Below are 21541 nucleotides of genomic sequence, written 5' to 3' on the forward strand. Positions count from 1 at the left end.
ATGGGAAAGTCACCAAGTGTCTGGTAGACATGGCAGGACGTGATTGGATGCCAAGAAAGTGAAATGGTCAGAAAGCATGTCCTGCGCTATTATGCAAGAGTTGAGATCTTGCGCCGTCTGGCAGAGAAGCTAGGGTTCTGTGCCCACCAAGCCTTGATTAGCAACCAGGTTGGGAACTCATTAAATTCACAGGTTCCCATGGCTTTTGGGTTTGCAACCAGTCGCGTTCACAACCACAATAAGCAACCATGGGAGTGGACATTGTCCGGCGTGGTGGCTTGTCAAATCAATATGTCAAATGCCAAAAAGTCGCTTTTTGGACATGTGGTTGCCATTGTATAAACCAACGAGTCTCACTTTTGGAGGAATCCCTTTTTTCGAGTAAGCATTTTGAGCACTCAATAAAAACCAACTAACATGTAGCAAAGTGCCAAGCATGCTTTAAGGGTTGATTGTCAAAATAATGCAAGGATAACACATCATGAGCGTACACGCCTCTAAAGTACTACCTCTAGTAGGACCTCTAAGTCTGTCCATTAGCACAACATGGTATTCACTCCCATAGTTGGAGTGACATATACATGTTGTCTTAATGACTATATAAGGTTAGTTTCAAGGAAAGAGTGCCAAGTTTAAGGACGCTAGAATTAAAACTTTACGAACAAAATACATGCTTTTAAGAGTCGATTGTCAAAATTAACACAAGGATGAATGCAAAGCATGCCTCTAGATTTGATCTTCAAAATGTTTGCACACCAGAATGTAGTAGATATCAAGGAGGAAAATCATCTTGACAACTTCATAGCATTGCATATCTAATTGAGCAAGTTTGGTGTTGCATCATTGTATATCTTTGCAAGCAGTTAAAAGCATTGAAGCCTTTTGTACTAACAAATGCATTACTAGATATAAGTATCATTGTTGCACCAATTGTCTCTTTGAGAAGGCATATTGATCCTTTGTCCTCACAAATTTTGAAATAGTCCACAACCCTTATCAAAGCAAACTAATGAATGAGCTTATATGACAAGGGGTCCAAGTGTTATAGGGAACATAAACTTGATGCTTTTTATCTTTCTTGAAAATCATTGAATGTGCAATGAGGAAACTCGACGATTGATACAGAGTAATTAACACCTAGAGCTATGCTTCCTTTGTGCTAACATAGAACACATGTGACTCATTGAACAACACAATGGCCTTACGAATAATATTTGCATTCGGAGTTTTGTCCATTTGAAAATTTCCATGAATTTATTTGTTACTATTCATTTAACTAGCTTACCATCTTGGTATTTAGGTCAATATCCACTAGGAACACTTGCAAAAATAGATGCAGATAGAGCTTGATGGGTAGAAAGACTAGCATTTTGCAAGATCAATCAGTTGCTTTGAAGCATTGTTATCTTTAATAGAAGCAAACTTGTGCCCTCAGCCCATTGGCCACACCTTTGGCTTTGAGCTTGGTGGTTTCCTAACGTGATGCTTGTTAACCACTCACAAGTGTGTATTCCAGGTATTGCAAAACCAAATAAACTCTTTAATGGCACCACTAGGGTACTTCCATTGACCCCAAAAGTAAGGTGTAGGCATGCCATGACCACCATTCACATTATCACTATATATTATCAACACTGTCTAGTTTGACCGATCGATTCGCCAAAACATGTCATTTTTCTATTTGGATATGTTTTATGAATTGCATACACTCAATTTTTGGCACTTTGTCTCCTTAACGGTGAGCTCTTTACTTGTGTGTGATGAAGCATGGTACACAATATATGCTTACTAATTGTCATAATAATATACTCTTGCTTGTGATTGTCCTCATCCAAAATGATTGAGGGATGCAATTCCTCTGAATGCAATTTGTAGAAATTGTGCGATCTTATAGTTGTCTCCTATATCTTAGGGGGAGCCCACACCCATTTCCTCCATTGAAGTATAGGCTAAATATACCAGCCACTTGCTAGAGGTAGAAGAAGCACGTTGATCATAAAATTTGTTTGCTATGTCTTGCATATGGGGACTAGTGCCATACCTATTTTGTTTTGAGTACGCATTATACCTTATGCTTTGCAACAATGCTAGGGACAGGCCTGATGCTTCAAACAAAGTTAGATGCTCTTTGTATCCAATAGAAGCCCTCATGCTAGCATGCTTTGCCTCAACAAGGTTTGTATGTGGCACAAAAATACCAAACACAAGGATTCCATTGTAAATTGCATGCCTTATGGTCTAGAACATTCTAAGTGTTGGGTTAAAAGGCCCTTGGGCCTGCCCGTGTACAGTGACCACCCATATTCTTTATTCATATATATATATGTGAAAGTACAATAAGGCTGTCATAACGTTGTTGATAGCACCTACATTGTGTATGCTATTCTCTCCCGCGTCTCTTGCATCCCTTTTAACTTGTATCAGAGTAGGTCCTTCGCGAGTGCTTCCTGGCCTTCCCCGATATCTACACGAGGTATGAGAGCTTACTTCTCACTCAGTTCTCAGCCATTCTTTGACATGAACAACAGGGTTTCATGAAGAGGCAGCCATAGCTTCCATCATTGAAGCTTGTTCTCTTCACCTCTTGCTTGGACTTGTCCTATGCCTGTGTAGGCCTATTGTAGGCCTTCATTGGGCTCTTGCTTATCCCCTATCCACCTTGATTTGGCCCCTTAAGTACAGCAGTATGCTCACGTTTTATTTGCGTCTGTTTGCAAAAATGACTCAAAAATCGCTCTTTTTGTTATATCTTGGGCATTTGGAACCTGATTCAGACAAGGTAAGAGGACACTGCAAAGTTATGTATACTCCTATGTTTCGGGGATGCTTATGCATTTATGGCTCTGAGGCATGCTTATGCTTTTATGGCTGTGAGCTACAGTGGTTGGATATGTCATGCTTTTGTCTGCTAGGCTTGTCCGTGTGGGAGCTTTTGCATCCGTGGTTGATGCCTTTGTATTCTCCCCTCCTGGTTTGGATGAGTCCCCTTTGCAGTATGCTATGACGACTTCCAGCTCTTCTAGTCATGTAGACAGTCCTCTTGATGAGCATGTTCTCTCTAATGAGAGTTACTCCGCATAGAGCTTGGTTCTCTTCTTACAGGGAGGTTGACGGATATATTTCTTTGGGCCTTGAGCATGATTGTCATGTTATTGGTACACGAGATATACACTTGGCTTTGCCAAATGGGTCTTCTCTTATGATCGGTGATGTCTTGCATATACCTATGCTCGTAAGAGCCTGATCTTTGTCAGTCAGTTGCATGGTGCAAGATATTATGTCTCTCTTGGGGATACTTCATGGAAAATCCGTTGTGGTTGCTTGGTATTGGCCAGAGGTTCTAGATATGGCAGTGATTATGTAGTGCATGTATCTCATGTGGGAGATTCTATGGTTGCAGTTTCACAGATACCATATGCATTGTTATGGCATTGTCGCCTAGGCCATGTACGACACATTGAGCTGGATGCTTTATGTGATATGAGCTTATTGCCTGCTCTTCCCCATGCTACTTGCCCTCACTGTACTCATGGTCTATACAAAGCCTCTTTGGCTTATGGTGATCGTGTGAGGCATACTCCTCTAGATCTAGTCCATGTTGCAGTATATGGACCTATGCCTTCCTAGTCACTTGGTGGAGCGTCATATTTTGTGACCTTTATGGATCATGCTACCCATCGTGTTTGGGCTTACCCTTTGGTACAGATTGAGGATGCTGTTACTATGCTTGACAGGTTTATGGATTCTGATGGTAGGAGGCCTAGATGCTTGCAGATGGATTATGAGAGTTATGCTATCTCTCCTAGCTTACGGATCTCTTGTCAGCAATATGGCATCGATTTCTTATGCCCACAGTATTATGGGATTGCTCATGGCATGTGCCTGACTTTACAGGCAAAGGTTGCTTCTATGCTTACCACAGCTAGGTTGTCTTATGGCTTTTGGACTGAGGCCCTTATGACGGCAGTCTACTTGGTTAATCGAATGTCGTGTTTCTCTTTGGATGCTATTACTCCGCATGAGGCATGGAGTGGCATGAGACCCTCCTATGATCACTTGAGGATGTTTGGCTGCCAGGCATCTGTTAGTATGTCACATGAGCCTATGTCATGCAGATGCATACTCCTTGGTTATGGAGATGGTGACTTTACAGCTTACAGGTTTTGGGATTTAGATGCCCTGTAGGTTCTACGGAGTCGTCATGTTGTCTTTTATGAGACGTAGACACCTCTTAGGCCTCTTGATGCGCTTAGTACACTTTATGGCTGATTCTACAGACGTATGTCAGTCTTCCGCTTCGCTGAGGCCGCATACTGTCTTGAGACCCCGTCTGACTTGTGTCCAGGATGCTGGCCCTCTTTCAGTGATTGACTCTGGAGAGTTTGGATGCTCTCCGCTGTCTTGTATGCGCCATGCTGATGCTATGCGCTACTCTGATGATGATGATGTACAACCTTGCACTCATGAGTTGTGCTGGATTGCTCCATTGTATGGAGTTGCGGGATCACTTGCCTGCTGGATGTCTTGGACTCGGAGATTCTTGACACTTATTGCACATCTCGCTTTCCGATTGGGTGTTGGGTGAGATGTCATGATTCCTCACATTGTCTCTTTTTTTTGTTTTTTTTTTCACTCCCTGGCCCATTGGCCTTTTAATGGGAGGTTGTTGGGGTAAAAGGCCCTTGGGCCTGCCCATGTATAGTGATTGCCCATATTCTTTATTCATATATATATATGAAAGTGCAATAAGGCTATCATAACATTGTTGACAACACCTACATTGTGTGTGCTCTTCTCTCCCGCATCTCCCGCATCCCTTTCACTAAGCTTGTGCTTGCATAATGGCGATTGCATTATGAGATAATGCATTTTTTCATTTTCAATACATGTTTTTACAATCTTTTTGCGAAGAATGTTTGATATATCACCTTGCATGCACGACCATGCTTTGTTCCTAATGGAACACACAACTTCTCTCTTTCTTTGGCACTGTGTTCTTTACCCCTCAAAAGTAAATTGTATGAATAGTGCTTCAATTAGCTTGTGCCTCTACAACCATAAGCCCTCAAATATCAAGCTTTGGAAGCCTCTCTTTTTCACCATAGCATTGGCCATCCTTTAGAATGATATTTAAGTAGAATCATTCTCAACCTAGAATTCATATGTTGCAATTGCGAGAAGCCCTTGAATGTATGTATCATACACATGAGTGGATATAGTTAGCCAACCACGAACCTTGTACACATAATTGAAATACACCTACATATCATGGAGGTTCCTAACATGTCATATTCTATTCATTAAGTCTATTCCACTGCTTGGATACTTGGTTGAAACCTTAAATACATAAGGCTAGTTTGGATTCCGGGGAAGGGTAAGGAGCAGGCTTTTTGAGTGACCTTTGAAGCGATTATTTTTTTTGGCAATCCCCTTACTTTTGTTCCACATAGTTTGCTTGTTCCATTCCTTACTACCACCACCACCACCACTGCCTCTCTCTCTCTCTCTCTCTCTCTCTCTCTCTCTCTCTCTCTCTCTCTCTCTCTCTCTCTCTCTCTCTCTCTCTCTCTCTCTCTCTCTCTCTCTCTCTCTCTGTGTGCCCTACCCTTGCCCTGGTCCCCACCTCTACCCTCTCCTTGCCTTGCTATTTGTACCTACCTGCCCTATCCTTGCCCTGCCCTAACTTGCAACACCCTGCCCTCGACCTTGCTCCTTCTATCCTGCCTCGTCCTTGACCTTTCCCCATTCCCTACTCATCTCCCCCCATCTTCTGTCTTGACCACCCACCCATCTTGTCTCTGCCATGTCCTAACTTGTCTCTATAAAAATAAAGAACAAAGTGACAGTAGTGATGGGCGCCTGCCACTTGCAGTGTACAAGTATGTAGATAAATAATACTGGGTGCGGGTATTGTTAGTGTAACTAATATACGTGTGGCTTGGTATACGCACCTTTCCCCTAAACAACCTTCCATTTAAAGGCGAATATACCCCTAGTAAGGAAAGAATAAGGAAAAAGTGACAAAGTACAAATGTATATAAGTACAATAGGATGAGGAAAGACATCATCTCATCTAATGCCCATCAACTTCCTAAGGAAGGAAAAATGCTTCGCTAAGAGGCTTTTAGTGAGCAGACTTATAGGATTTTGGTTAATTGAGATCTCGACAAGCTTAATGTTCTTGTCCTCAATGACTTCTCTAATAAAGTGGTAACACACCTTAATGTGCTTCTGTGGGAGCTCATGCTCAACCGCCAAGACCCATGGACTGCTTATTGTTTCGAGTGTTTCATGCCAAGTGCAATGGCTACCTCTCACATAGTCATGCACATTCTCACACCTACGAGTATAGTGAGCTTACTTTCATGTCTGATTGAGTTGCCTCATCCCACAAGCTCTTCGGTAGTTCCACGATCCAAGGTGCAAGCTCAAGCAAACTTGATCCTCAAGCTCCAAGCTCCAAGATCCATTGCCGTGCACAAGACAAGACAAGATAAGAGAAGAAAAGAGAAGAAGAAGAGAGGAGAAGATTGAGAGCTTCTCCACCATGGTCCCTCATCCTCACACACTCACTCCCTCACTCCCTCACACTCCCTCTCTCGAGCATAAGCACAAGCAAGAACAAGAAGAAGAGAGCTAGTTTTGGCCACACATAAAAATGAACTTTTTCATTCACTTATTTGCCTTTGATACATGCCCTACCTCCTCCTTGGGCGCCCATCCCTTTTTTACATGATCGGCCATTTTAGCCTAGGTCCTCTTTTTCTATTCCTTTCCTATTTACATTGTTTCTTTACCCATACTCATCTACATTTACAAATTGCATAGGAGGGAGCCTGGCATTCTTTTACAAAAATTTAGGGTGCGCTTTTATATTTAAAATGCACCTTTCCCTTTTTACACTCGCATAGGACTTTTAAAGTTGCTTCTACACTTTTGGCCTTTTTTATCATATTTTTTCATTGGGTCACTTTTTTTTGCTTTGCCCTACGTCTTTTGATTTTATTTTGCTTTCTTTGCATCGAGGTTAAGATTACTCCCCTCCTAGCCGAGTGTTAGTCCCATGGTACTTGTTGGTGAGGGTTCAGGTGTTTGAAGGTTTGCCATGTGGGTCGATGATGGGGCTTTGGGGAGATTGGCCATGGAGAAAAAGCATACCAAAATGGATGTGAGGTTGTGGAGGTCGAGAAGAGATTGAGTGGGTGACGAGGGCCTTTGAGGTCAGTGGTTGGTCATGGGTTATATTAAAATGTACGTGAAAAGGAAAAGAAAGGGAACTACTTGGGGGTGTGTCTATCTCACTGTGTGTAGTGCATGGTGTCCTTGCTAGTGGAACTAGGAGTTGGGTGCTTAAGGTATTTGTTTACTGCAAAGTGAAGGAAGCAGAAAACAAGGCATCAAGAGGAAAAGCACAAGGCGAAAAAAAAGAAAATGCTCCCTACAAGAGAGTGGGCCCACCAAGAGTACAAGACACAACCATGGAAGCCACAAGAAGCCAAAAGCAAGAAGACATACCTTTAAATATAAAGGCACAACCAAAACCTCTGTAAAAGAGCGCGAGGCTCCCTCCTGTGCAATTTGTAACGATGAATGGGCGATAGGACTAAGCTAGAAAGAATGGAGGACAATGGGAAAAAGGGTCGACCATGTAAGAAAAAGGGGATAAGGGGATGACCGCCCAAAAAGGATTTAGGGTTTTGTATATAAAAGTTCAAAAAGTGAATGAGAGCTCATTCTTTGGTGTGTGGCAAAGTGGACTCTTCTTCTTCCCTTCCTCTCTTCTCTTGCTTGCTTGTAAGTGCGTAAGGGAGGGAGTGTGAGTGAGTGAGGGAATGAGTGTGTGAGGATGAGGGATCTTGAAGGAGAAGCCCTCCTCCTTCTCCTCTCTTCTCTTCTTCTCTTCTCTTCTCTCGTCTTGCACGTGGCTATGGAGGATGGAGCTTGGAGGAAGAGGCTTGAGGATGCTTGAGCTTACATCACGAATCATGGAGCTATTGGAGTGCTTGAGAGAGGAAGAAACTCAATTGGGCATCAAGGTAAGCTCACTACACTCGTAGAGAGGGATAGCACTCGGCTATGTGAGAGGTGGCCATTAGTGCTCGCTTGAAACGCTTGAACAATAAATGGTCTATGGGTCTTGGCGGTCACCTCTACATTTTGGTTCCATTGTCGGGACCAACGGATTCAAGCTTGAGCGCTTGTGCGCTTCGAATCGAGCATCGCAGTAAGGGTTTCATCCCTGAACCATAGGTTGAGATAGATATGAGGTTTTGGGTTTTAATCCGTGCTACAAGTAAGTATTTTTGATTTTTGATGATCAGTTGAGTAGGAGAAATCAATTCAGTACTTTGCTTTTGATATTTGTCGCATTTAAAGTAGGATAGGAAGGAGAAATCAGAGTGGGAAGCTTAAAGTTCACTGCTGTAAAACAGTCATGAACAGGGCAATAACAAGGAAAAATGGAAAAAAAACAGGGCTCAGATTTCTCAGAGTTGCAGATGGAGTGATTGGGAAGGCTGAGGTGCTAGCCAACAAGGGTTTAAGTTCCTGAGTGACTAGGGAAGACCTCATTTGCAGTCCTGGCTTAGAGAGAGAGAGAGAGAGAGAGAGAGAGAGAGAGAGAGAGAGAGAGAGAGAGAGAGAGAGAGAGAGAGAGAGAGAGAGCTTGCAGGTCACAAGACTATGTCAAATCGATTGGAGTGCGTTGGAGCTTTCGATGTGAGATTTAGGTATAGAATGCCCTTGGCCTACACCTCTCCTTGATTCTTGGAAGTCCTTGTAGGTGCTAGCAACATTTAAGTGAGGATTTTTGGGCAAAACACGATCGGCACATTTTCGGCCGACGAAATCGGACGTTTTCCACAGTGTTCGATTCCTAGAATCGGACCTAGTGATCGGTCCGATTCCCAGAATTGGACTTGGACAAACCTCTCCGGTCCGATCGGACATACTCGCCTGATTTTGAAAATTGGACCAACTCCAAATCGGACACAACCTCGTCCGATTGGATGCTCTACTCGTCCGATTGTGACAATCGGACACACCACCTTCGTCCGATTTCGAGAATTGGACACACTACCTCGTCCGATCGGACGCTCAACCATTCGATTGCCACAATTGGACCATAGACTCGGATCTAGTATCCCGTCTGATCGGACATACTTTCAATCAGACCAAGCATCCCCATCCAATTCCTAGAATCAGATGTATCCCAATTAGACCAACTTGAGCTCTTCGATCGAACACACCTTGTCTGATTATGACAATCAGACTTGACCCTGTTCGATTCTTAGAATCGAACACTTGTAAATCAGACACAGTCTGAGGAAGAAAAAAAATCATAAAATTGAAAAACCCCGGCTAACGAGAAGCATGATCCATTCTAGAAGAACCCACCGAACGCCTCACAGGTAGTTACAAACCTAGAAATCGTGGCCGAATAGGCTGGAATCATGTTTGGTGTTGTGGGCTGATTGCAAGACCCCGACTTGACCCTAAACGGGATAGCGCAGCAAAAAAACCTGAGAAGCCCGCGAGAACAGCTAGAAACCGAACACACAACCCCATCAAACCAACTTGTAGACAAAGACATTGGAGCTATACACGCTTTGTTTTTTCACTCACCCTGACTTCTAGTACTTGAAACATACTTGAGGAGAGCAAAAAGCCTGGTTGTGCACAATGCATGGAAAAGAATACACACACACACACACACACTCACACAATGAGGATAAGTTAAGAATTGGTTGCAATTAACAAGGAACTCACACAAACATAAAACTTTGAAGGAACCCACCAGTAAGAGAAGACCCAAAGGCATAGAGGGGTGATTGAATCCCCAAAAGTAGGCCCAAGTGAAGAACACAACCAAAAAGCCAGACACAACAATAATAGGCACTATTGGGGAAGTGAATCTACCCAGCCTTATTGACTTGATCGACAACTTGGTAGAGCAGGAAGCTTTGGAGATGGAAGAGGGCAGCTCAACAGGCCACAGAAGTAACAAAGAGCTAGACCTAGGAATTTTTTCAGAGGCTATCCAACAGTTAGTGCATAAATACGATGTTCAAACCCAACTAGAACATTGCAGTAGACCTATAGAGGATGCCATAGCAGACCTTGAGGAAGAGAAGAAGCTGGCTCGTAGGGCTTTGCAAGGCCCAGTTGCGTACAACCAAGACCAGCAAACTAGGTGCTTGCGCTAGAGTTTGGAAATGCAAGAGATCTAGAGAGTGCTAACCCTAGTAGGAAAAAATTGATTGGATAGCGAGAGAGTGCTAGAGGGAGACCTCACATTGAGTGAGCTTTTGATGAAGCAACTGCTAGATAACACTACATCAGAGCAAAGCACTACAGCATTAGCAACATCACTGTTAGCAGTGTTAGTTGTTAACCAAGGCTCTAAGAGCCAATGGAAAATCCCTATGGTAGCGAAGTAGCTCAAAAAATACCAAGAAAATGACGATTCGTACAGCTTTGTGGAACAGTTTGAGTAGGTCTGCGAGGCCAATGGCCTTACTGATCTTGCTCAATGCTCCCAATCTTTTAGACTGTGCTTAGGTGACAAGGACCGGACTTGGTACACGAGTTTGGATGCTGCAGAGCATGCCAATTTCAATGGCTTGAAAATTCTCTTCATCAAGAGATTTTCCGAACCTGGGTACTCTGACAACCTGCTAGTGCGACTCATGAGCGCCAAGCAGAGAGAGAAAGAGGATATTCGAGATTACATGACCCAGATGAGGAGCCTCTTTAAGAGAATCCCAATGGGCAAGAGACCAACCGAAAGAGCGGTATCCATGGTATTCATTAGCGGAATACAAAGTGAAGAGCTCTACAAAGCCTTGGATAGGAACTTGAGTTTGCAGCGAGACGCACTGGTAGGGGTCTTTGAGGAAGCTATTAGAGTGGATGACCAGCTCAAGGAAAGAAGCTCCAAGTGCTCAAATCAGGAAGAGTCCAGTACCAGGAGTTCCGAGAGGGCCTCAATGCCAAGTGAGAGGGCAGGCCCAAGCATGCAGGACAAAGGGAAAGGCACTGACTTCGGACAAGAGCTAGCAGAGATTAGGATGGACATAACCAAACTATAGGAGATGATGAGATGACCAACGCGCCCACATGTCCAATGCGTGCATTGTGGCAGGAACCACTTGCCAATTGAGTGCCAGCACCCTAGGTCACAACCTTGCACTAATTGTGGAAGGTTCGACCATGATGCCATGCATTGTAGACTACCTTGGAGACTCCCGTACTCGCAACCTTATAGTCAATCCTACCTTGAGAACATGCCACCAAACTTCCTTGGAAGGGGAGCCCCACTGACTCTCCTGACACCTAATGATGCTAAGCCGCCCGTCCCTAGGATTAAAATAAATCCTATAGGTATCCCTAGACCACCTGGACCCTACATGACCCACCCACCGAGTGATACTCTAGTCCACTATGTGGATGAGCCTAACAGCAACGAGCCTTATGTAAACCCATCCGTGTCATATAATGAGGAAGGAAACGTAGTCCTTATGGACTACCAACCAATATCTGTGATGGCATTAGGTAGGGGGAGAGGCAGAGACCTAGGGGCACAAACCCAAGAGACAATTGTGTGTTGGACTTGCAGTCACCCAGGACACATTTCTTCACGTTGCCCCGAGAGGGAGCAAACAAATAGAGATATGTCTGACCTAAGATGCGCCGAGTGTGGAATCACTCACCTCTTTGTCAATTGCCCTTAACGGAGGCCATCCTCTAGTTCGACAAACGAGCCATTGGTTCCATTGGGGTTGTTCGGTGTTGAGACACTTGATGGGGAGGCCACACTTATCCCATTGCATGTCATGAACCACGCATATACGAAGCAGGCTGGCATATCATTGCCAGGGCCCAACAACCTTGACGCAACCTCAGTTGGAAAGAAGAGTCGGAGACGAAGGAAGAAAAGACTAGACACTAAGGTTACCCTCAAAACCAAAAGTGCCACAACACTGCCGGTTGGAGGGAAAGTCATTGATGCAGAGGAAGAAATGTCAGCCCCACAGATGACTAAAAAGAGTAAGGCTGGACAAATTTGCAGGCCAAAATGGTGACGACTGAAAGCTTATCACTAAGGTTGGGTAGTACGCCCCAACCTGAAGCGCCAACTCAAAGCCATCAAGAAGGTGAAAGAGTGGGTGAAGGAGGCCCAAGAGCACCTAAAGGATGCTAAACCCATACTAGAAGATGAAATCGATGATCTCTCAAGCATAAGCATGCCAATCTCTCTCCCACAACCAAAATCACGGGAGGAGATGTCACCACAAGTTGGGCGGCCTAGACAAAGCCTAGATACTTCGGGCCAGCAAAATAGTCAAGGCCATTGGCCGAGAACCGTAGACTTAGGAGAGAGGAAAGTGACTAGCAGCCTCCTCAATACACAAGTGACCACCCCTGTAACTCTAAGCTTGGGTGACCTGCTTAGGCATCATCCACATGGCTAGAGCTAAAATAGTGGGTCGAAGAGCCAAATGAGCCAATTACCATAGACTTGCCTGAGCACGATGCAGAAACTCAAATACCGAGTCTGACGATGCACTCCATGCCTAAATTCTTGCACATTAATGCTTTTTGGGAAGGCATGAAAATGCATGTAGTCCTGCCAGTCCTAGCTCTGGGAGATGTCACAAGAAAGGGAATTGTAGACACAGGGGCAGGAGTGAGTGTGCTAAGCCATGCGGTACTCCAAACTTGGGGTAATCCACCAGTTGAGACTGCTAGGTTCAACGTCACACTAGCTAATGGAATGAAGGTGAAACTGTGTGGAGTGTTGAAAAATTGGCCAGTGAATATTGAATGAATCCAATTCTTAGTTGACTTTATAGTCATGAAGGGAGTGGACTACGACATCTTGCTAGGCGTCGACCTTGGATACGCAACGCAAGAGTCGTAGAAGACTGGGGAAACGGTCTTATCTTCTTAGGAAATTCAATAGAGGCTGTAAGAGTAGAGATGGACACTTGGAAGACTATGCCAATCGACCTAGATGCCATTTCTACCATGCTGAAGTGCGACGGACAAACTAGGGGATCCTATGGGGCCCTTACTAAGTATATCTCATGCCCTGAGGACGAGCAAGACTGGATGCATATTCTTGCTACCATCGACTTACCATTCTCAGACACACTGAGGAGTACGAATTGAAAGGGAAGTGGAACCTAGAAGGAAGAGGCTTGGCGGTGAGAGCTATGGCGGATGGAGAGCAAGAGCAGAGAGAGAGAGAGAGAGAGAGAGAGAGAGAGAGAGAGAGAGAGAGAGAGAGAGAGAGAGAGAGAGAGAGAGAGAGAGAGAGAGAGAGAGAGAGAGAGAGAGAGAGAGAGAGAGAGAGAGAGAGAGAGAGAGAGAGAGAGAGAGAGAGAGAGAGATAGATGCCATCTCCACCATGCTGAAGTGCGACGGACAGACTAGGGGATCCTATGGGGCCCTTACTAAGTATATCTCATGCCCTGAGGACGAGCAAGACTGGGTGCATATTCTTGCTACCATCGACTTACCGTTCTCAGACACACTGAGGAGTACGAATTGAAAGGGAAGTGGAACCTAGGAGGAAGAGGCTTGGCGGTGAGAGCTATGGCGGATGGAGAGCAAGAGCAGAGAGAGAGAGAGAGAGAGAGAGAGAGAGAGAGAGAGAAAGAGAGAGAGAGAGAGAGAGAGAGAGAGAGAGAGAGAGAGAGAGAGAGAGAGAGAGAGAGAGAGAGAGAGAGAGAGAGAGAGAGAGAGAGAGAGAGAGAGAGAGAGAGAGAGAGAGAGAGAGTCAAAAGTGGGAACTCCAACAACCACAATGTGTGGCCGGGCCTTCCTTTATTCAAACTGTCATTAAAAGAATAAAAAATAAGTGACTATGAAGGGCGCCCGCCACCTACAATGTGCAATGGCGGGTACTGTCAGTGTAGTAATACACGGGTGACTAGGCGGAGGCACCTTTACCCCCAACAACCTCCCACGTAAATGTGAATCTGGCCTGGTGAGAGAGAGAAAAAACAAAAGACAGTACAACATGTACACATGTACAATAGGATGAGGAAAAAGACGCCATCTCATCCAATGCTCATCAATCTCTTGAGGAAGGCAAAGCGCTCAGTAGTGAGGCTCTTCGTGAGCAAGTTTGTAGGATTCTGCTCAGTTGAAATCTTGACAAGGTCAATAGACATGTCCTCAACGACCTTGTGAATGAAGTGATACCTCACCTCAATATGTTTCATCTTCGCATGAAAGACCGGATTCTTGGCCAACTGAATGGTACTCATAAAATTCAAATGCAGTGTAGACATAGGATCTATCATACCAAGGTGTGCAATCAAACAGCCTAACCAGATAGCCTCCTTGCAAGCCTCTGTGACTGCAATATACTCCGTCTCTGTAGTAGAAAGAGCCGTACACTTCAACGCCCTAGACATCCAATAGATAGCCCCTCCAAGCATAAGTGAACACATAGCCAGAAGTGGACTTCCTACTATCTACGTGTCTTGCATAATTAGAGTTAGTGTACCCCATGACTCATGTATCCTGGTGTCCATAGCAAAGGCACATATCTGCTGTGCCCTTCAGATACCTCATGATACCCTTCACGGCATCCCAATGTTTCTTACCAGGTGTAGCCATATAACGTGCCACAACCCCAACTGCAAAAGCTATATCTGGATGGGTGGCTATCATGGCATACATAAGATTGCCCACGGCTGATGCATAGGGAATCTTGGCCATCTCGGCCCTCTGCTCATCTGTCTGCAGACAATCGGCCTGTGAAACCTTCACATGAGAAGGTAATGGACAACCAATAGGCTTAACATCCTGCATGCGAAAGCACTCAAGGACTTTATGAATGTACTCCCTCTATAACAGATAGAGGAGTCCCTGAGATCTATCGTGCGTAATGCGCATACCAAGTATATGAGAGGCATGTCCCAGATCTTTCATCTCAAAGCTCTTCTTGAGTTGAGCCTTAAGAGCATCTAGCTCCTCATGAGCTGTCCCTGCTAAAAGCATGTCATCCACATAGAGTACCAAAATCAGTAAAGAACCATCATGGGCTTTCTTCTTGTACAAGCACGGATCCATAGCACTGCGGCTGTAGCCCTATGACTACATGAATGCATGAAACTTATGGTACCATTCCCTAGGTACCTGCTTCAAGCCATATAGACTCTTCTTTAGCTTGCACACTAGGTATTCCCTGCCAGGGTCTGCAAAGCCCTTAGGCTGCTCCATGTAAATCTCATCATGCAAGTCCCCATGTAAAAAAATCGTATTGACATCCATTTGGTACAAGTCCAGGTCAAGCTGTGCAACCAAGGCCAAGACTAAGCGTAGGGTAGTCTTCTTGACCACAGGAGAAAAGACTTCATCAAAGTCAACACCATGCTCTTGCTTAAAACCTTTAGCAACCAATCGAGCCTTGTATGCTGGCTTGGGGTGTGCAGGGGTACTTTTCAGCTTGTACACCCACTTGCATGGCAAAGCCTTCTTTCCCTGAGGCAAGGAAACCAAATTCCAAGTCTAATTCTTATGCAATGAGTCAAGCTCAGACTACATAGCCATCTCCCAAGAGTGATAATCACCCCTATGCATAGCCTCATCATAAGTGAGAGGCTCTCCTGCATCGGTAACTAGTACATAATCCATAGAGGGCACAAACCGGTCAAGAGGTCGTCTATCTCTAGTAGAATGCCTCAACCCAGGCTCTATTGCCTGATTGACATCCAGTCTAACATCAACATGTCTAACATTTGGGCCATGAGCATCAGGTGATGCTGCACGCTATCTAGCTGGTCGTGGAGCGACAGGCTCAACGAGAGCATGTGGCTCCTCCTAAAAGATAACTCTGCGTACCTCAACCACTTTCTCAGGTTGCATATGCATTTTGTCCTCATGAAAGATGACATCATGGCTGTGGATCACTTTCCACGCCTGCGGATCTCATAGACGGTAACCCATCTCTCCTGCATCTCCATAGCCAATGAAAATGCATTTGACACTTATAGGATCAAGCTTATTGCATTTGTCCCTTGGGCACATGGCAAAATGCCTCACATCCAAAGACACGCAAATGATCATAAGAGGGGGGACTTGCATGTCCATACCTCCTCTTCAACCTGAAAGTCAATGATACTGCTAGGTGACCTGTTAATGAGATGCATTGTAGTAATAACTGCCTTAGCCCAAAAGTGCTGCAGTAAGCTAGCCTGGCTAAGCATGCTACGAACCCTGTCGTGAATGGTTCTATTCATGCGTTTAGCCATACCATTCTGGGGAGGGATGTAAGGGGTGGTCAATTGACGCTTAATACCCCGCTTATCACAAAACTACTCAAAAGCACGTGATACATACTCACCCCCATTATCTGACCTTAGGCAGTTTAGCCTTTTCCCAGACTGGTTCTCTGCCAATGCAAGTCAATGCTGAAATGTGTCTAAAACATCAGACTTTCTCTTTATGGGATAAGCCCAGACCTTACTTGAGTAATCATCTATGAAAGTAACAAAGTACTTTGCCCCACCGAGTGACTAATAGGGCATGGGTCCACATACATCTGAGTGCACAAGAGCAAAGGGCTCACCCATGCATTTCTTACCAAACTTTTTATGCGTATTTCTAGTCTGCAGGCCATACAAACAATGATCACAAGAATCAAAATGCGAAGAGTCAAAAGACGGAAGATACTAGCTCCAGATACAAGTAAGGGATAGAGGCTGCCAGAATTGGCACCTCTTGCAAGCACAAGCCTGCCACGAGTAATCTTCCATACAGAGTCTCCAAAAGACACAAAATACGTTGCATCATTAAGCTGTCCAGCTGACATAAGGCTGCAAGTCAACGCAGGTACATGGCATACATCATGCAAAACAAAAGAATTGCCAGAAGAAAACTGTAGCCTAACATCTCCAATGCCCACAATGTCAAGAGACCTGTCATCACCAAGACGCAAAGAACCAGAGATGGTACGATAGGTATGAAACCAATCTTGACAGAGTGTCACATGAAATGACGCACCCGAATCCAAGAGCCAGCACTGTGCATACATAGAATGTATCTCAGAAGTCTGTAAGGCATCGCATGAAGAAGCTACAAGTATATAATCGTCATTTGAATTAGTGGCCTATGTGACATTAACCTCTTCTATCTTCACACTAGACTTTGCAGGTACAATGCTGCACTCAGAATACTTTTCCTGCACTTTCTCTTTTCCCTTTTTCTTGCGCTTATCATCGCACATTTTATGGCACTATGGTCTAATATGTCCTGCTTTTCCACAATAATGACGAGTAAGATTAGACTTTCGTCCATGGAACTTACTACGACCACGTGACTTGGACCTGGACTTCTGAGAGTCCCTGCCCTTATGATCATTATCATGCCTGCCATGTCTGCCACCTCTAATGGTCAATGCATGTGAAGAGCAGGAAGCATCATTATTTCTTCTGTTGATTTCCTCAGTCAATAAAGCACTCTCAACATCTTTGATTTTTAGCCCATCAAGCTTGTTCGTGCATATGGCAGTACGGAAGACATCCCATGATTCAGGAAAGGTGCTAAGCAGAAACAATGGGTGCAAGTTGTCTTTGAACTCAATACCTTGTGATAATAGACTCTTCATGATAGCATGAAACTGACTGAAATGAGATGATAGGGAGGTCCCCTCCTTCATGTGAAGGTCCATTAACTGCTTCAGCCAATACATCTGTGACGTAAGACTCTGCTGTGCATAGCTCCTGAATCTTCTCCCATAAATGCCATGCACTTTGATTCTCATCTTCAACAACATTATGATGGACCAGTGATAAGATAATGGTAGACTGGCATAGCTCATCAACTTCCATCCAAACATCATCATCCATATCCTCCAGTTTAACACCCTTGGAACACAAGGGTTTAATCTACAATTTCTGCACCAAAACTTGCCATATCCGGGACTCCCAATACCCATAGTTGGTACCATCCAACTTGGCAATGTTAAAGAGAGTTGTGTCTTTCAGATGACCAGCCATACTGTCCCAAATCAAAGCAAAAAGAAAAAATTGTAGGTTGCTGTAATTAGCAAAAAATGCACTAAAACCACTGCTAAAATTGGCTTGAAAGAGTGGATATCACCAAGAGAAGCACCTGCCCACCAAATACGACCAAGATAACATCAAATAGTAAGCATTACCCTCATAGAAGTGCTCAAAATCTGCAGATTTCGGCTTGCTGTAATAAATGATAGCAATATGTAAAACTGTCCCAAAATGAAGCAATCATTGATACATATGTCATTGCAACTGCCAGGTAGCAGTGAGTGTCAAGGGGCAAGAAGGTACCAAGAACTATCAAAGCAATAACCTGACAGGTAAGAGAAATCTCATAGGTCTAGAAGTCATGCATGTAATGGGTCTCGAGGTAAGAGAAGAGACCAAGCACAAGCACAATTGATAGAGCAAGAAGCTAATACATAACCATCCAAGATGCATATGGAAGTGACAAAAAAGTGACAGAGATAGGTGCTTGCCCCAATAGGTGTATCAAATTAGCCAACTACAGAGTAATTGCAGACATAAAGCTCTTAAGAGAGCAAATGCATGTAACTATCCCACAAGCTCAAGCTCAAGTGTAAGTAAGACTCTGTGTACATTCGAATATACCAAGAGGCTCCCACTGGAAGTAAAGTCAGATGCAAAGAGAGCAAGCAATGCTCTAATACATAGCATCAGACATACCAAATCCCAATAGGGTACATCCAGAGCATAAATCCCAAGCTATCTTAGAACCGTAAAGCATAAGCCTAAAAGCATTCAAAGAGCATGTAACTGGCAGCCAAATGTAATGCCCAGTAGGTCCAAAATTCTCAAATACATCTAACAACAAAGCTCCAAGTAATTGTCAAGCATGGGCAAACCAAGTGGCATTCATATCTAACACCAAAGCATAAATGCAAGAAGCCTAATATCAACTGGAGCCAAATTCCAGTGAAGGACAACCAAGTCGGAGCCTAATCCAAGCTCAAAAGCATTCCAAAAACCAAAAGGAAGCATTTGACAATCTCTAAATACATCAGTATGATCATTCAAACCTCCAGTGAGCATCCCTGTTTACCACAGCACAGAGGAGCGGGAAAATGGAGCAGAGGAGCGAGAAAATGGAAAAAGGAGATAACCAAAAGGGCACAGGACAAAGGAAGGAAAAAGCACCCCGGATGGAAGTGAGACCCTGAAAAATTTGAATGACGACCTCTCCAGAAGGCCTCAATGTCGCCTCGAGAAAAGAAAAGAGTAAAGGCGCACCATTAATTGTGAAAGCGCTCATCAGGAGATATAATAACATCAAGGAACCCACTATTAGGAGAAGGTCCCAAAACATAGTTGGGTGCCTGAGGGCCCCATTAGTAGGACCTTAGGAGGACAGGAAGATCCAGAAGTCGACAACATAGAGGATCAGACACTGCCGGAGCTACTCAAATTGATCGACAACCTTGTGGAGCTGGAAGTGGGAGCAATGTCAGGATCACGAGGCGGACAAGGAGAGGACCGACTGGACTTGGGAGAATTCCCAGTATTAATGCAGGAGTTAGTCAATGAGTACGACTTATTGACTAGGACGGTAGTTCAGGGCAGAACAGTAGAGGAAGTGGTAGAAAGCCTAGAAGAGGAAAGAAAGGCGATTAGAAAGGCGATTAGAAAGGCGCTAGAGAGCATTATTGCTTATAACCACGAGCAGAAGGCTAGGAAACTCCAACAAGATGTAGACATGTACGAGGCTCGACGTGTGCTAGCCTTGGCTGGTGCAGCCAAAGTAGGACCAAATGCAGAGAGAGAACGAGCAGTAGAGGCTGACTTATTGTTGAGTGAACTCGTAGCCAAGCGGCTCATGGACAATACGTCCGCTGAGCAAAGTGCAACAACGTTAGCCACTGCATTACTCTTGGGATTAGGGGTCACGCAAGGGGCAATCTAGAATCCCTATTGTAGCAAAACCTAGCAATGACCCATATAGCTTTGTGGAGCAATTTGAACAAGTTTGCGAAGTAAATGGTCTCACGGACCTTGCACAAGGCTCTCAAGCTTTCGGTCTGTGCTTAGGTGATAAGGGGAGAATTTGGTACACTAGTCTAGATGCAGCTGAGCACACAAACTTTGCCCTTCTTAAGGACCTCTTTATCAAGAGATTCTCTGAGGCAGGGTACTCTAACAATCTCATCGTCCGGTTGATGAATGTCAGTCAGAGGAAAAAGGAAGGCGTAAGTGACTATGTCACTCATGTGCGTAGCCTCTTCAAGAGGATCCCTGCAAATGAGCGACCTAACAAGAAGCAAGGAGCTCTACAAGGCTTTGGCTAGTAACTCCACTCTACACTGAGACGTGTTAGCTAGAGTCTTTGAAGAGGCAATAAGGGTGAACGATCAGCTTAGGGAGCGAAGCATGAGGAACTCCAGTCGGGACAATACAAGTCAAAGAGCTCTAGAGTGGTCAACAGTTTCAGGAGAGAGAGAGAACTCTAGCATACAGGATAAGGGAAAGAGTGTTGACCAAGGCCAGGAGCTGGCTGAGGTGAGAATGGAGCTTGCACGATTGCAAGACCAAATGAGAAAACCTATGCGGTCGCATGTGCAGTGTATACACTGTGGTGGTAACCACCTCCCAGCCGAGTGCCAAGATCCTAGATCTAGGCCATGCTCGAATTGCGGTAGGTTCGATCATGACGCATTACATTTCAGACTGCCAAGGAGATTCCCATATGTGCAGCAATACAACCCTCCATACTTAGGCAATGGGCCACCTAACCTCTTTGGCAAGGGAGCCTAATTGGCACTTCCGGCACCAAATGACGCAAGACCGGCTAGAGATGAACCCAACAGGCATACCCAGACCACCAGCGTCCTATGTAACCCATCCACCGAGTGATGCTCCTGTTCACCATGTGGAAGAACTTAGTGAAAAGGAGACCTATGTGAACCCATACATATCCTATGATGAGGAAGGCAATCCAGTCTTGATGGACTATCGACCAATACTAGTGATGGTGCTAGGTAGAGGAAGAGGCAGAGGCTTTGGAGGACCAAGCCAAGATCCAATCTCATGCTGGACTTGCGGTCATCAAGGCCATATTTCATCATGCTGCCCAGAAAGGGAACATGCAAACAAGGACAAAGCCGACCTTCGATGCACCGAGTGTGGAATCACACACCTAGTTCCTGACTGTCCTAGATGGAAGCCATCAACTAGTTTTGCCAACGTGCCCTCAATACCCTTGGGGCTGTTTGGTGTGGAGACCTTTGAAAGTGAGGATACACCCATCCCACTACATGTCATGACGCGAGCACAGACAAAACAGGCAGGCATCTCATTGCCTGGGCCAAGTAACCTGGATGCAGCCTCGTTGGGAAAGAAAAGCCGGAGGAGAAGGAGAAAGAGAACAGACACAAAGATTACCCTTAAGACTGAGGAAGCTACAACGCTAGTGACAGGAAAGAGGGTCATTGATGCAGAGGCAGAGACCTCAGCTCCTAAGACAACAGAACTAGGGAGTGCCAAGGTAGGGGAAT

Source organism: Lygodium microphyllum, chromosome 1, assembly GCF_053477565.2.
Source record: "Lygodium microphyllum isolate KBCC chromosome 1, Lygodium_microphyllum_v1.1.10, whole genome shotgun sequence".
Lineage (NCBI taxonomy): Eukaryota > Viridiplantae > Streptophyta > Polypodiopsida > Schizaeales > Lygodiaceae > Lygodium > Lygodium microphyllum.